The following is a 16,693-nucleotide window of genomic DNA, read 5'->3' as shown; positions in this document are numbered from 1 at the left end:
GGCTTATTTCATATGTTATCTAAGACCTCAGACATTGTTTTGTTATCAAACTTACCTAAAAAGCAAGAGATTATTTGGACATACTCATGCAAGTAAACATGTTTCTTAAAAACATCTGTTATATCCTTTAAAAATCTACATTTATAAGAAATTTAAATAAGATTGGCACAAATAAAGTTTAGAATCAAAAGATTCATTAGACTAAATACATGATCATTGCCAACTTTTATTTTTATTTCCCTGGCCTTCCATGTCTAAACTGATGACTTCAAGTGGTATTTATAGATTGAACCCAATCTGTCTTTTCCCTACGAATTTTCCTGCTGAAATGTGGACTTATATCCTACAGCTACTCTATACCATGTTATCCCATGGGTACATGAAACTGAACCTTGCCAAATGAACTCCTTCTTTCTCTTCCAATCTAGTCCCTCTCCTGAAATCTTTTACTTAGTGAATGGTTCCATCTTGTATCTGGAATCGTGGTTCAGTTTAGTTCCATTTGTTTCCATTAGGGTTCTTTTGCTTCAAGAAATGACAGCAGACTAAACTCTGAAGAATTCATTATCCTATCTACTTGGTTATTGTTTAGTTGCTGCTTTTTTACCCCACTGGCGAGAGAGGAGTTCCCCAGCTTAGAGTTATTGGGATGTCTGTACACAACATCAGTCTCTGGGCAGATGAGACTGATGGTAGTTGATTAGTCACATGTACTCACAGCCTGGGGTAGGATGACACAGTACACACTAAAAGTCCACATGGGGTTTGTAGTTGAGGACAGAGTGAACAACCAGGTATGGTGGGAAGCTTTGGAGTATCAAGATAGTAAAATGCCATCTGGGTTCAATGGGAAAATATGATTGGCTTCCTTGAATAATTCTATGTGCTTATAGTGAACTGAAACTTGTTACAGTGGTATAAACAGAAACCGTCCCTGGTATATTTGATAGACATCTTATCCACAGGAATAGAGAGGGGAGGGGAACTTGTCATTGAGCCATCCCAGTTTCAGATGTCAAGCTGGCCCTTAATATTCAGACTTCCTTTTAGTTAGGGCTTACACAACAATTAAGAGTTGTTTTCTTTCTTTTCTTCCAGTTTTATTGAGATATAATTGACATAGAGCACTGTATGAGTTTAAGATGTACAGCTTAATGATCTGACTTACATCATGAAGTGATGATCACAGTAAGTTTAGTGAACACCCATCATCTCACAGAGATAGAAAATTAAAGTGAAAAAAATGTTTTTTGTCTGATGAGAACTTAGGATTTACTCTCTTAATAACATACATATATAACATAGAGCACTGTTATTTTTATCATGTTGTACATTACACCTCTAGTTTAATATTGTCCCAGAGGTCTCTGGCACTGTCCTCATTTGTTTTTTCATTCTTTTCCATATTCTGTTTGACAGCAGTAATTTCCACCACTCTGTGTTCCTGCTTATTTATTCATTTCTCTGCCTCAGTTATTTTGCTATTGATTCCTTCTAGTGTATTTTTCATTTCAGTTATTGTATTGTTCATCTCTGTTTGTTCTTTAAATCGTCCAGCTCCTGTTTAAACATTTCTTGTGTTTTCTCAATCTGTGCCTCTCTTCTTTTTCAGAGATCATTACTCTGAATTATTTTTCAGGTAGATTTCCTATCTCCTCTACATTTAGTTGTTCTTGTGGGTTTTTATCTTTTTCCTTCATTTGCAACATAGTTCTCTCTTTTCTCATTCTGTCTAACTTCCTGTGTTTGTGGTCTCCTTTCCACATCCTGCAGGGTAATAGTTCCTCTTGCTTCTTGTGTCTGCCCCCTGGTGGGTGAGATTGGTCCATAGGTTTGTGTGGGCTTCCTGGTGGGGGGACTGGTGTCTGCCATCTGGTGGGTGGAGCTGGGTCTTTTTCCTCTGATGGGCAGGGCCGCATCAAGTGTTCTGTTTTGAGGTAGCTGTGATCACACTATGACTTTAGGTAGCCTGTCTGCTATTGGGTGGGGCTGTGTTCCTGTCTTGCTGGTTGTTTCGCCTGGGGCATTCCAGCTCTGAAGCCTATAGGCTACTGGGTGTGGTTGGATCTTGGTGCCGAAATAGGGACCTCTGGGAAAGCTCACGCCATTCAGTATTCCCTGTGTCTTCCGCTACCAGTGTCTTTGCCTGCACAGTGAGCCACAGTCGATCTTCACCTCTCAGGAGACCCTCTAAGACCCCTATGTAGGTGCAGCCCAGGTTCCTATGGAGGTACTTCTTTGTGCTGGGTCCCAGTGCGTGTGAGACCTTGTGCATGCCCTCCAAGAGTGGAGTCTCTGTTTTCTCCAGCCCCGTGGAGCTTCTGCACTCAATCCCTGCTGGCCTTCAAGGCTAAATGCTGTGGCAGTCCTTCCACCCAATGTCAGACCCTCAGACTGTCTTGGAGGACTATTTTATGTGGCAGTGTCCCTATGTCACCTGAATGGGTTTAATATTTTTTGATGTGAGTGTTGTTTTTAGTATAGATGTCTGCCACCTCTTTCCTCAGTGTTTGCTGGCTGTTACCTCTTTATAGGCAGTGTGACTGATGTTGTGGTGACAAGAACCTCCACTGGATATTGAGTAGGGCCTCCCCTTTGCTCTGTAGTTGTCACTGCCCTGTCAGAGGTGGGGTCTGCTTCCTAGTTGTTGGAGTAGATTCCCCCACATCTGTTTCCTAGCTGTGTTTCTGGTCAGCAGTGTGAGTTACGTGGGATTGGAGCACTTCCACTGGGAGGGAAGCCACTAAGAATTCCTCCTCTGGAGCTGTTCACTTGTGAGTGTGTTCTGTGGTGACACCTTTCACCCGTTGTGGGAGCCCTTAGATTACACTGTTGTTGGCACCGTTCTCAGCCCCATCTTAACTGTGGGCATGTCGGTGATTGGACCTGGTGTCTCTCAGACATTTTCACCAGGCCACCAGTGTAGATCGACTGATGTCAAGTCCTAGGATTGCAGTAATCATGGATATGGACCTGCTTTGGGTGCTGTGGGGGCAACTCTGATTCTAGCCTGGCCCAACACCCATGTGTATGTGCTCACAAAGTCTACAGCTGCTAGAACTAGGCCTGTCTTGTCTATGGAGACAGGCACTTGCTGTGTGTTCAGATGTTCCGTATGTGCTGAGTTTACAAGTCCGGTCGCAGGGGTGCAGTTTGCATAGCTGTGAAGAGAGATTTCAGCTTTTCTTCTTTACTTGCACAGCCCCTGGGACTCAGCTGTGGTTTCAGCCACACCTCTGCATGTGGGCCACCCACAGGGGACTGCTCCCCAGGCTGCCCCGGAGCACATGATTCTGCCCAGGCAAAGAGGCGGCACGGAGGCAGTGCAGCGGCCGGGGTCGTGGGAGCCCCGGTGGCGAGGTGTGCGTGGGGGATCCAGCAGCCATGGGCATAACAGAGCTGGCCTCAGCAGTGACAAGGCACACAAGGGAGCCAAGGGTCACAAGCACAAGAAAGCTGGCCCCAGTAGGGGCCCTTCCTAGCGCCAGCCACCCGAGCGAGAGAACAGGTCCCACCAGGGGCCTTCCTAACACCCGGCCACCAGTCCAAGAGAGCCAGCCCCAGTGGGGGCCCTTCCTAGTGCAAGGCCATGGGCATGAGAGACCCAGCCCCAGTGGCAACGAGACGTGTTGGGGAGCTAGCAGCCGTGGGCTTGACCGAGCTAGCCCCAGAGAGGGTCGTTTCTAGTGCCCGGCTGCCTGTGTGAGAGCAGGCCCTGGTGGGGGCCCTTTCTAGTGCTTGGGAGGCAGGGCCTGGCACATGGGGAGGGAGGTTGCAATGGCGGCTCCGCCCATTGTGTGTCACTTAACAACAGTGCTTTACTTCTGTGGCAGCCTGGATTTCCTTCACAAGCATTCTCGGTTGTGGACTTCCTCACTCTTGTCTTCTCAGGCTCTCTCCTTGCAGCCAACAGCAGTCCTCTTCCCAGGTTTGCTCTCCAACCCCACGTTCCAGCACACAGCCCATGTGCACACTGGGGACACGCGACTCAGGCTGAGGCGTGCAGGGCTGTGGCACGGGCCATCTGTGTAGGTCTCACTCTGTCCTGCCTGTCACAGAAAGGTTGCTGCACTCTCTTCTGATAGCCCCCGAGCTCCCCTTCTGTCCCAACTGATCTCTCCACCGATGAGGGGGCTTCCCTGGAAGCGGGAACCTCTCCTCACCTTCAACATCCCACCCAGGGGTGTTGTTACCGCCCGCTTCCTCTTCTCTTCATTTTCCCTTCTTGTTTCTTTCATCCTACCCAGTTTCATGGGGATCTTTCTTGTCCTTTTAGGTGTCCAAGGTCCTCTGCTAGTGTTCAGCCAGTGCTCTGTGAGAATTGTTCCGTTTGTAGAGGTAGTTTTGATGTATTTGTGGGGAGAGGTGAACTCCATGTCCTCCTACTTCTCTGCCATCTTGACCTCCCCACTCATTTGTTTTATTTAGATTCTACATATAACTGAAATCATGCACTATTTGTCTTACTTTGGTTTATTTCACTTAGCATAATACCCTTAAGATCCATCTATGTTGTCATGAATGGCACGATTTCATTCTTATTCATGGCTGAGTAATATTCCATTGTACATATAAGCCACATCTTCTTTACCCATTCATTTATTTATTTTTATTTTATTTTATTTTATTTGTTTATTTTTTTGCGGTACGCGGGCCTCTCACTGTTGCGGCCTCTCCCGTTGCGGAGCACAGGCTCAGCGGCCATGGCTCACGGGCCCAGCCACTCCGTGGCATGTGGGATCTTCCCGGACCGGGGCATGAACCCGTGTCCCCTGCACTGGCAGGCGGACTCTCAACCACTGCGCCACCAGGGAAGCCCTACCCATTCATTTATTGATGGGCACTTAGGTTGCTTCCATATCTTGGCAATTGTAAATAATACTACAGTGAACATAGGGGTGCATATATGATTTCTAATAGGGGTCTTGGGTTTTTTTCTGATGTATACCGAGGAACGGAATTGCTGAGTTATATGGTAATTACCTTTCAGTTGTTTGAGGAAGCTCCTACTATTTTCCATATTGGCTGCACCAATTTACATACACTCCAGTCCTCCAGCATGAAGGCTCATATTCTCCATATCCTTACCAGTGCTTGTTATTTGTTGTCTTTTTGATAATAGATGTTCTGACAGGTGTGAGGTGATACCTCATTGTGGTTTTGATTTGCATTTCCCTGATGGTCAGTGATGTTGAAAATCTTTTCATTTGCCTGTTGACCATGGGTATGTAGAAAAAATGTCTATTCAGATCCTCTGCCATTTTTTAATTGGGCTGTTTGTTCTGTTGATGTTGAGTTGTATGAGTTCTTTGTATATTTTGGATATTAACCCCTCATAAGTCACATCATTTACAAATTTCTTCTCTCATTCAGTAGTTGGTTCTTTTGGTCATTGATAGTTTACTTCCCTGTGCAAAAGCTTTTCATTTGATGTAATCCTATTTGTTTGTTTTTGCTTTTGTTTCACCTGTGTGAGGAGACATATTACAAAATAAATACTGTGAAGACCAGTGTGAAAAAGCATATTGCTAGTTTTCTTCTAGAAGTTTAATGGCTTAATTTTGAATTTATTTTTGTTCATGGTGTGATAGAGCAGTCCAGTTTGACTATTTTGCATGTAGCTGTCCAGTTTTCTCAGTGCCATTTGTTGAAAAGTCTGTCTTTTCCCAATGTACGTATTTCCTTCTTTGCCATAGATTAATTTTCCATATAAGTGTGAGTTCATTCTGGGATGTCTGTTTTGTTCCACCAATATATGTGTCTATTTTTTGTGCCAGTACTCTTTGAATTACTGTAGCTTTGTAGTATATTTTGAAATCAGGGAGTGTGCTACTTCCAGCTCTGTTTTTCTTTCTCAAGATTGTTTTGGCTATTTGGGGTCTTTTGTGTTTCCATACAAATCTTGGAATTATTTGTCTTAGCTCTGTGAAAAATGTCATTTGTATTGATACTTTGATAGGAATGGCATTGATTCTGCAGATTGCCTTGGGTAGTATGGTCATTTTAAGAATATTCTTCCAATCCATAAACACAGTATATTTTTCCATGTTTGTGTCATACGAAATTTCTTTCATTTGTGTCTTAGAATTTTTGGAGTACAAGTCTTTTACCTCCTTATTTAGATTTATTCCTAGGTATTTTGTTCTTTTTGATGTAATGATAGGTGGGCTTGTTTTCTTAATTTTTCTTTCCTTTTATTTATTTTTAATTTACAATCCACATTTTGCTGTAATGTGTTAGAAATCAGTTCTGGCTGTATGTGTCATTCACTAAACTTCAGAATTTTATTTGTTTCATATATGGGACATAATGTACAACAGTAATTTAATATGTAAATCCAAAAATGCTAATTTGGGGACTATAAATTAGCATAGGATAACGTTTGTTCAGATTAGAGCACATACATGTCGTTCAGATTAGAGCACAAACATCTTTTCATGTGCTTCTTGGCCATCTAGCTGTCTCTCATTGATTTTGAGGGGCTTTATAAGAAAATGTCTTTCAAAGCTTTTAATATCTTCTTTATTTTTCTGAAGTTTAATGAAAATATGCATGTGTGAGACTTTTAAAATGTGAAGCAATGGGCAGTCGATGAACTCTTTCATTCTAAAAATTGTATCTCATGGCAAATCTGTTTTTGTCCTTTCCTTTATTTGTGTGAAACTCCAAATACTGGAATGATAAGGGCTAAATGCTGGGGTACCAATGTCCACCCTAAAAGCCTTGGATTGCCCCTCCCCACTCCCCCAATTTTTGGATAAGACAATAGGCAAATTAAGAATAGATTAGATTTTGCTAAGATAAAAAACAAACCATCCAAAAAACTTAGTGACTTTAACAACAGTAGAGACCAGGATCTTTGTTCCACATCTCTTCACTCTGGGTGTAGGCTGATAAAGCAGCCAGCATCTCAGTGTTGCTGGCCTGTGATGGATGGAATGAGAGCTGTGGCACACTGGTGGGTGGATTTGGGGTAATTGTTGCTAAGCTGGCGTTCCCAGATATTGTGTCAGCCTGCTGGTGGGTGGGGTTCCTTCCTGACATGGCTACTGTGGGTTTTGGGGTATCTCAAGGCTAGTGCTGATGCATTAGTGAGTGGGGCTGGATCCTGGGGTGGCAGGCTTGTGGTCCCAAGATGCCCCAGAGCTGGTGTTGGCTTGCTAGTAGGCAGGGCCAAGACAAGGTGAACTCGAGGCTCATGCAGGCTTGCTGGTTGGTTGGCTGGGTCCTGACAAGCTGGGCTGTGGGGCTGCAGTGATCCTGCAGCTTGTGTCTGCCTGTAGGTGGGTGTGGTCAAGGCCCAGGGGATCATGGGTGCCAGGTGGAGCCAGGTCCTATGATCTCTGGAAGAAGGGTCCTAGGGGTCCTGGAGCTGGTGTTGTCCTGCTGGTGAGTGAGCCCAAGTCCCAAGGAGGATGGCCGAGGGGTCCTGAGGTGTCTCAGAGCTAGTGATGGCCTGCTGATGGGTGGGGCCAGAGCTCAGGAGGTCCCCGGGCTGGTGCCAGCCTGCTAGTGGGTGGTCTCTCTTTTGCCATGGCAGGCTGTGAGGCTGCAGTGGTCCCGGGGCTTGTATCTTCACATTGTTGGGTGAGTCTAGGGCCCAGGTTGTCCTGGGGCTGATGCCTGCCCACTGGTGTGTGATGTGGGTTGTAGGGTTAGCAGTGGCACTCTGATGAGCAGAACCAGGTCCCAGGGTTTCTGGCTGTAGGACCCTGGTGGTCCTGGAGCTGGTGTTGACATGCTGGTGGGTGGGGCTAGGGCCCCACAGGGTCCTGGGGCTGGTGCCTGCTTACTGGTGGGTGGGCCCCTGGCCCAGGAACTCCTGAATCTGGTGCCTGCCCACTGGTAGGCAGAGCCAGGTCCTGGGGTCTCTGGCTGCAGACCCTGGGGGTTGTTCCTGAGCTAGTCCTGAAGCACTGGTGTGGGACCATGGCCTGGGTCCTCTGATGGGCAAGACCATGTCCTGGGGCAGCTATGGGCTCAGGGGGTCTTAAGGAAAACTGTCTGCTGGTGGGTGAGGCTTTGTCCCTACACTTTTAAGCTAGAGGGAGGATTCCAAAATGGTGCTTACTAGTACCAGTGTCCTCAAGGTAGAATAAGCTCCCAAATATGGCTGATGCCAGTGTCTCTGTCCCCAGAGTGAGCTTCAGATGCCTCCTGCCTCTAGTAGGCTCCGTAATATCAGCAGGTGTGTCTGACCCAGGCTGGGTAGCTTGACGTGAGTCTCAGAACTGTTGCTCCTTGGGGAGACCTCTTTTAACTTTTCGTTATCCTCCTATTTGTGGGTCGCCCACCCTGAGGGTATGGGTCTTGACTATATTGGGTGTCTGTCATTTCTTATCAGCCTTGTTGTGGTTCCTTCTTTATATCTTTAGTTGTAGATAATCTTTTCTATTAGATTCCAGGTTTTCTCATCAATAGTTGCTCAATAAATAGTTGTAAGTTTGGTGTGCCCAGGTGAACAGGGGAGCTCAGGGTCTTCCTACTCTGTCATCATAGCCACCTCCCACCTACTCTCTTCTTAAATACCCACGAAGCACATTTTCTTTTTTAATACACCACATTTTCATAGATTGTAACAGAGATATGTTCCAAATATTATTGCAGTCTGTGGAAGGAGGTATAATCACACCAGAGAAGGCTCCAGAGAGATGGCAGCATTTGAACTGGGTTTTCAAGTGGAAATGGAAGTTAATAGGGGAAGTTAGAAGTGAGAATCGTGTGTTCAGGCACTGAAATGTGTTGTATTTGGATAACTGTAGGTAGTTTGGTAAGACCTGAGGTAAAAATTGCATTTTTTGGTGTTGGGATGGGAATGGGAGGGAATATTAAGTTGGATTTAGGTAGAGGTCAACTCCTAATTGATGTCGTATGTCTTCCAAAGGAATTTGTATTTTATTTAATAGGCAATGAGGAGTCATGGAATGTTTTTAAACCAGAAAATGATGTGGTTAGGGATAAATTTTAGAAAAATAAAATAGCATGCAGGATGGTTTGAAGTGGAAGGAAACTCAAAGTAGGGAATCCAGTTGGGAACCATTTAAATAGTCTGGGGCATTTGAAATTCTGAAGCAAGAAAGTAGCACTGGACATGAGAAGTGGATAATTAAAAGGTATTTAAGAGCTAAGTAGGCTTGTCAGAATTTGGTAACTTAATGGCACAAAAGACTCTAGGTGGCTAGGCCTAACTAGGTCTTTTTTTTTTTTTTCACACACAAACACACACACATGCTGTATTTTATTTTTACAAGAGATAAATAGGCTGACACCAAGCATTGTAACTGGATGACCACAACAAAAGCAACAATGATTGCAATTACCAAACACGAAACACACTCACACTGTGTCATAATATTGACATTCAGTCCAGGAATCCTCCACTGTAACAGCTCCTTTACTTTGCAGTGAAAATTGATTTGTATATTTTTTGCCTCGGAGTCCTTGTGGGATTTTTTTTTTTTAATTCAAACAGAAAGTCACAAAATTTATAATCATCCTCATCAGTTCACTCAGTCCCGTGTAATTAAACTTTTTTCATCTTGATCTTTTGTTAGCACTTTTATGAGTTCATCAGTTTTCCATTAGAGTTCTGAAAATGCTTATTCATTCAGTTCAGCAGTACAGTTACCAGAAACCTGTACTTGACATGCAGGATCAAAAAGGAGAATAATATATTGAAATATAGATAATAATTATTTTCTTGGCATGTGTTTAAGACATCTAGGAGTGGGTATCAAATGGCACGTGGAAATTTGGACCTCACAGAATATAAAAAGGCATGAATTTTTTTTTTACTCTTCTCACTAATTTTTTTTATTTTGGAAAATATAGTTATTTTTAATAAATATAATTATTTTTATTTTTTTGCTTTACCAGCTTTTTTTTGACATCTTTATTGGGGTATAATTGTTTTACAATGGTGTGTTAGTTTCTGCTTTATAACGAAGTGAATCAGCTATACGTATACATACATCCCCACATCTCCTCCCTCTTGCGTCTCCCTCCCCCCTTCCCTATCCCAGCCCTCTAGGTGGACACAAAGCACCGAGCTGATCTCCCTGTGCTATGTGGCTGCTTCTCACTAGCTATCTACTTTACATTTGGTAGTGTATATATGTCCATGAAAAGGCATGAATTTAATAAAATCAGAGAAGTGACTAATTTTGAGTGTGATAAGTAGAGAAGTAAGGATGAAATTCTACAAACATATTTATGAGTCAGGTGATTTGGAAAATCTTGAGAAGGAGTAGAAAGAGAGTGAGCAGGAAGTCAGTGGAGCATTGAAACCCAGAGAAATCTTGAGTTTTAAGGAGACAGAATTTGACAGGTAGAACACATTGAGATTGGAATGTCATCAAAAGCAGTTTTTGGAGAGAGGTGGAGATGAAATTTCAAGAGGTTAGAAGTAATAGTAGGAAAACACGTGGTAATTGAGCACAGAAAAATTTCAAGAAGGTTTGCAATAAAAGGAGCAGAGAAAATGGATAAGGGGCTATATTTTAGTTCAGGGAAATTTAAGTATAGGCCCGTCAGTAAGAACGAGTTCCTTCTTGCACAGCCGAAGCTGTTATCTGAAGTCAAAGGTTCTCCTCAGGGCTAACATCACCATCTGCTACACTGTTATGTCTATATTTACTGTGCTCCAGGTGTCTAATTGTTTTTTTAATTGAAATGTATTTGACATATAATATTGTATAAATTTAAGGTGCAAGACATGTTAATTTGATACATTTTATATATTGCAATATGACTGCCATTGTAGTGATAATTATAATTTCTATCCTGTTACATAATTATCCTTTCTTTTTAGTCGTTGGAATAATTCTAGTCTCTCAGCAAGTTTAATGGTAACAATACAGTATTGTTGCCTGTAATCACTGCTCTGTACATTAGATTGCTACGACTTATTTACCACTTGTTGCAAGTTTGTACCCTTAAAAAACATCTGTTCTATCTCCCCACCTCCATCCCATGGTAACCATCATTTTACTCTTTTTAGGAGTTTGGATTTTCAGATTCCACATGAAAGTGATATCATGGAGTACTTGTCTTGCTCTGCCTGACTTATCTCACTTAGTGTAATGCATTCAGTGTTCATCCATGTTGTCAAAAATGGCAGGATGTCCTTCTTTCTCATGGCTGAATAATATTCTGTAATTATTAATAATAATAATTTATATATGTATGTATGTACATTGTATTTTTTAAAGGTAACAAACTTGTATACTGAGGTAGATACTTTTTTTTTAATGTGACTCCATTTGGAAATAGGGTCTTTTAAAAAAAAATTTATTTATTTATTTTGGGCTGTGTTGGGTCTTCATTGCCACGCGCGGGCCCTCTCCAGTTGCCGGGAGCGGGGGCTACTCTTCGTTTCCATGCATGGACCTCTCATTGCAGTGGCTTCTCCTCTTGCAGAGCACGGGCTCTAGGCTCGCGGGCTTCAGTAGTTGTGGCGCACGGGCTCAGTAGTTGTGGCTTGCGGCCTCTAGAGCATAGGTTCAGTCGTAGTAGTGCATGGGCTTAGTTGCTCCGTGACATGTGGGATACTCCCGGACCAGGGTTCAAACCTGTGTCCCCTGCATTGGCAGGTGGATTCTTAACCACTGTATAAATATACCCCACTTCTTGTTTATTCATTCACCCACTGGTGAGCACCTAGGTTGTTTCCATATCCTGGCTATTATGAATAATGCTACAATAAACATGAGAGTGCATATATCACTTCAATATCCTGTTTTCATATCCTTTGAGTATATATCTAGAAGTGGAATTGCTAGATCATATGGTAGATCTACTTTTAATATTTTGAGGAACCTCCATATTGTTTCTATAGTGGTTGCACTGTTTACATTCCCACCAGTAGTACAAAAGTGTTCCCTTTTCTCTACATCCTTGCCAACACTTGTTATTTCCTGCTTATTGATAATAGCCATTCTATCAGGTGTGAGGTGATATTTATTTGTGATTTTGATGTGCATTTTCATGATAATTTGTAATGTTGAGCATCTTTTCATGTACCAGTTGGCCATTTGGATATCTTTGGAAAAATGTCTTAGCTCCTCTGCCCATTTTAAAATCAGATTATTATTTTTTTTTTGCTGTTCTGTTGTATGAGTTCTTTATATATTTTGGATATAAACCTCTTATATACGATTTGCAAAATGTTTCTCCCATTCAGTAGGTTGTCTTTTCATTTTGCTGTTTCTTTTGCTGTGCGGAAGCATTATAGTTTTATGTGGTCCCATTTGTTGAGTTTTGCTTTGGTTGTTTGTGCTTTTGGTATCATATCCCAGAATTTTTTGCCAAGACCAATGTAGAGGAGCTTCTTCCATACATTTTCTTCAAGGATATTTATGACATCAGGTCATATGTTTAAGTATTTGATCCACTTCAAATTTTTTGTGAGTGGTGAAAGATAGGGGTCCAATTTCATTGTTCTGCATCTGTTTATGCATTTTGCCCAACATCATTTGTGAAGAGACTTTTCTTTACCCATTGGGGGTTCTGGGCTCCTTTGTTGAATAGTTAGTTGACCATATAAGTAGGGTTTTTAATTCTGGGCTTTGTATTCTGTTCTGTTGGTTTTTGTGTCTATTTTTAATGCCAGTACCATACTGTTTTTATTACTGTAGCTTTGTAGTATAGTCTGAAACCAGGAAGTGTGACATTTCTGGCTTTGTTCTTTTTCCCCACAGTTGTACTGGATATTCAGAGTCTTTTGTAATTCCATACAAATTTTAGGATTGGTTTTTCTATTTCTGTGAAGAATGCTATTGGTATTTTGATGGGGATTGCATTGAATCTATAGAAGACTTTGGGTAGTATAGATATTTTAATGTATTAATTCTTCCTATCTATGAAGAAGGGGTGTCATTCCATTTGTTTGTGTCTTTTTTGATTTCTTTCAGTAAAGCCTCATCATTTTGATTGCTCATATCTTTCACTTCCTTGATTAATAGATGCTATTTCATTGTTTTTTTGATGTTATTGGGAATGGGCTAGTTAGTCTTTATTCCTTTTTCTTATGTTTCATCTTTAATGGATAGAAATGCAACTGATTTTTGTATGTTGATTTTATATCCTGCAAGTTTACTCATTGATTAGTTCCAACAGTTTTTTGGTGGAGTCTTTTTATTTATTTTTTATTGGAGTATAGTTGCTTTACAATGTTGTGTTAGTTTCTGTTGTACAGCAAAGTGAATCAGCCACACGTATACATAGATCCACTCTTCCTTGGATTTCCTTCCCATTTAGGTCAGCACAGAGTATTGAGTAGAGTTCCCTGTGCTATACAGTCTGTTCTCATTAGTTATCTCTTTTATACATAGTAGTGTATATACGTCAGTCCCAATCTCCCAATCCATCCCACTCGTCCTCCGCCCGTGGTATCCATATGTTTGTTCTCTACATCTGTGTCTCTATTTCTGCTTTGCAAATAAGTTCATCTATACCATTTTTGTGATTTTCTATGTACTAAATCATATCATCTGAAAATAGTAACAGTTTTACTTCTTCCTTTTCAATTTGGATCCCTTTTATTTCTTTGTCTAGCCTAATTGCTCTAGCTAGGACTTTCAGCACTATGTTGAATAGGAGTGTGAGAGTGGGCATCCTTGTCTTGTTCCTGATCTTAGAGAAAAATCTTTCAAATTTTCTCCCTTAACTATAATGTTAGCTGTGGGTTTGTCACATATGGCCTTTAGTATGTTGAGGTATGTGTTCATTCTACAACCAATATGTCAAGTGTTTGTACCATTAAAGGGTGTTGTATTTCTGTCAAATGACTTCTTTCTACATCTATTGGGATGATAATGCGATTTTTAAATTTCATTCTATTAATGTGATGTATTACATTAATTGATTAACGTATGTTGAAGTATCCTTGTATACCAGAGAACATCCCTCTTGGTCATGGTGTATAATATTTTAATATGTTCTTAAATTTGGTTTGCTAATATTTTGTTGGAATTTTTGCATGTATAGTCATCTGGGATATTGGTCTAGTTGTTTTTGATATTTGGATGACACCCAGGACAGTTTGGCTCTTCCACCTCCCTTCTTCCCAGCCCTGTCGCTAAACCCAGCTCAGTTTCCACCTGGCCCTGTTCTCCAGCTTACCATCAGTTTCTTATTACCAAGATCTTTTATTACAATGTGACTTTTTACAGTTAGTAATAATGTTTATTTACGTGACTTTTTGGATGAATTTTCTCCCCATGTTCTTCTACAGTTTTGCTGCTTGTATTTCTCATCATTGAATCCATAGCGTCCCACAGTGTAAAAACTTTGAAGTTCTGGCAATATTCCTCACACGTTAGAAATCCTCTTGATGCCAAGTTTCTCTAGGCACTCTTGAAATCATCAGCATCAGAATGATTGAACTTCCGAGATAAGAAGCAGAGGCTGAACAACTCTTAGATTGTGACTATTATCATTTTTATATCCAAATATTTGTGGAGTCAATAGTATAAATAAGACTGACAAGGAACAGAAGGTTAGAGATGTTACATAACGTGCCCAAGTTGGGGAGCTGTGATGTGGACCCAGGTGGTCTGACTGGAGAGCCTGGCATCTGTATTATGTACTCAATGGTCTTACCTCAGTCAGATATTTGAGGTTCTATGGATTAGATGGACAGGGAAGTCTGAAATCAATCTGAACACTAATCTTTTTAGTGGGTTTTAAAAAGTTTTGGTTAGCCTTTTATTTTATTAAGGAAAACATTACTTAATTAAATACAATATCTATAGAAACCAGATTGTCAAGTAATAATATTTCCTAATGTAATTCTGACTTGCCATATCATTTGCCATAAGAATGAACCTATTGACAAAGTTCTCTGATAGTATTTATAGAAATCTGTGGTTCAACCCTATAAGACATTTGATATCATCAATATAATAGGAATAGAATTTCCTGTAGTAGAAATTGTCCTAATAGTGGTTGTGATTATCAACCACAATCAATGAAAGCTATTGGTTATCAGCTGTGTACAGCTATAGAATCTGGATTTGAAGAGAAAATAAAACATTAAAAAGTATAGCCTTCAGAAAAATTGCAGTTGATTTGGAATCATATTGTATGTTACAATAAAACATGTTCAAAAAAGGGGTTAATTAAAAAAAATTGAACCAGTAACATACATCTAAATTGGGTTTTGAGAAGTCTAATTCAGAAATAACCTATACCAGAACTGTCACACCTGTCATCTAAGATGCCCCCAGGTAGTGTAGTGCTTGCTGTATGCTAGAAACAGGTGAGATTCTGAATTAGAGTGGGTCCTGAGTGTCAGTATTGTAAACAAAACAAAACTAATGAAACCTCCAATAAGGGTTTCTAAATGAGTCAGTGTTGAGAATCATTATTCTGGAGTGTATATTCCAGAGCACGAGAGAGCATATCATCTTTGTATCCTCAGCACCTTACAAAAATCTCATTCACAATATTTCTGAAGAGTAAGCCCTCATGTTCTCCTCCAGACTTGTCCCGCCAATCCCTGCTTCTAGTACCCTCCATTGTTGCCTAACTTGGGGGACTGCATCCCTCTGCACAATATTAAACTTCAAAAACCTGGGAGTAATTGTAAATTTTGTCCTTTCTTTTTTAGTACACAAGGAAATCATGATGTTTTCTCCTTTTTCCCTTCTAAGTGTTTCTAAAATCAGTCCACTCTTCTTTATCTAGCTTCCTATGCCAGTCAACAAAAAGTTCTCACCTTGACAATAGCCTCTTAATTGGTCTTCTTCCCTGTAGGCGTTCTACCAGTAACCCACATTTCATCCAGAGTGTTTTTCCTGAAATGCGAATCCGATCAAACTGTTCTCTGCTTAAAAATCTTCAGCAGCTTCCAGCTGTCTAAACTAACCCCATGTCATCCAGAGAGGACTCCAGGCTCTGGAGCGTTTTCTCTTCAGCCTCATCTTCCACTTCATCTCTACCTACTTATCACCCACCCCTCAAGCTATACTGAACTCATATTCAGCTCCCTCGTTTCTTGCATGCCCCTCTCAGCTTTCACACACCCTCCTCTATTTGAAACAGTACTGCTACCCCTTTCCCTCAACTCAAAATCATGGTAGCCTTCTCTGGCCACTCAGTCTAGGTTATTCCTAGCCAGTAGTTCCATCAAGGAAGGAATTGCTTTTTATCTTGTATACGGCTCTACTTCTAACACTTTACTTGTATAAAGAATTAGTAAATGTCTTAAATGACAAATGATGCAGATAATTAGGATCTTAAAAGCTCTAGGCCAAAATGAGGATTATGATGACTGGGAAGATGATTGTGATAGTAATTCATAACACTGATGGAGAGCATTGTTGAGAACATACACAGTACTGCGCCCTATACATTAATTGTATCACTGAGTCATCATTACAACCCTGCTGTGCAGTTACTCTTTTATGGATGAGGAGACTGAAGCTTGGAAACATTATGTAATTTGCACAGGGTTACAAAGCTAGTAAGTGGTAAAGTCAGAATCGAAATCTAAACAGCAGATTGCCGTTACTACTTGGCTACGCTGCCTTCATGATAAGGACTAAGTCAGTAGTTATCAGATGTAGGAATTTTACAGCTTAGTATAATTTTGAAATTAAAAAAGGAGGGATTAGAATGCATATATGACATGTAACCTGTTTACTAACAATTTCCCTATTTATAATAATTATCATCAACTATCCCATAATTT

Source organism: Delphinapterus leucas, chromosome 9, assembly GCF_059928025.1.
Source record: "Delphinapterus leucas isolate spDelLeu-1000000601 "Yukka" chromosome 9, BTC_Dleu_Yukka2, whole genome shotgun sequence".
Taxonomy (NCBI): Eukaryota; Metazoa; Chordata; class Mammalia; order Artiodactyla; family Monodontidae; genus Delphinapterus; species Delphinapterus leucas.
Note: the sequence above shows the minus strand (reverse complement) of the source record.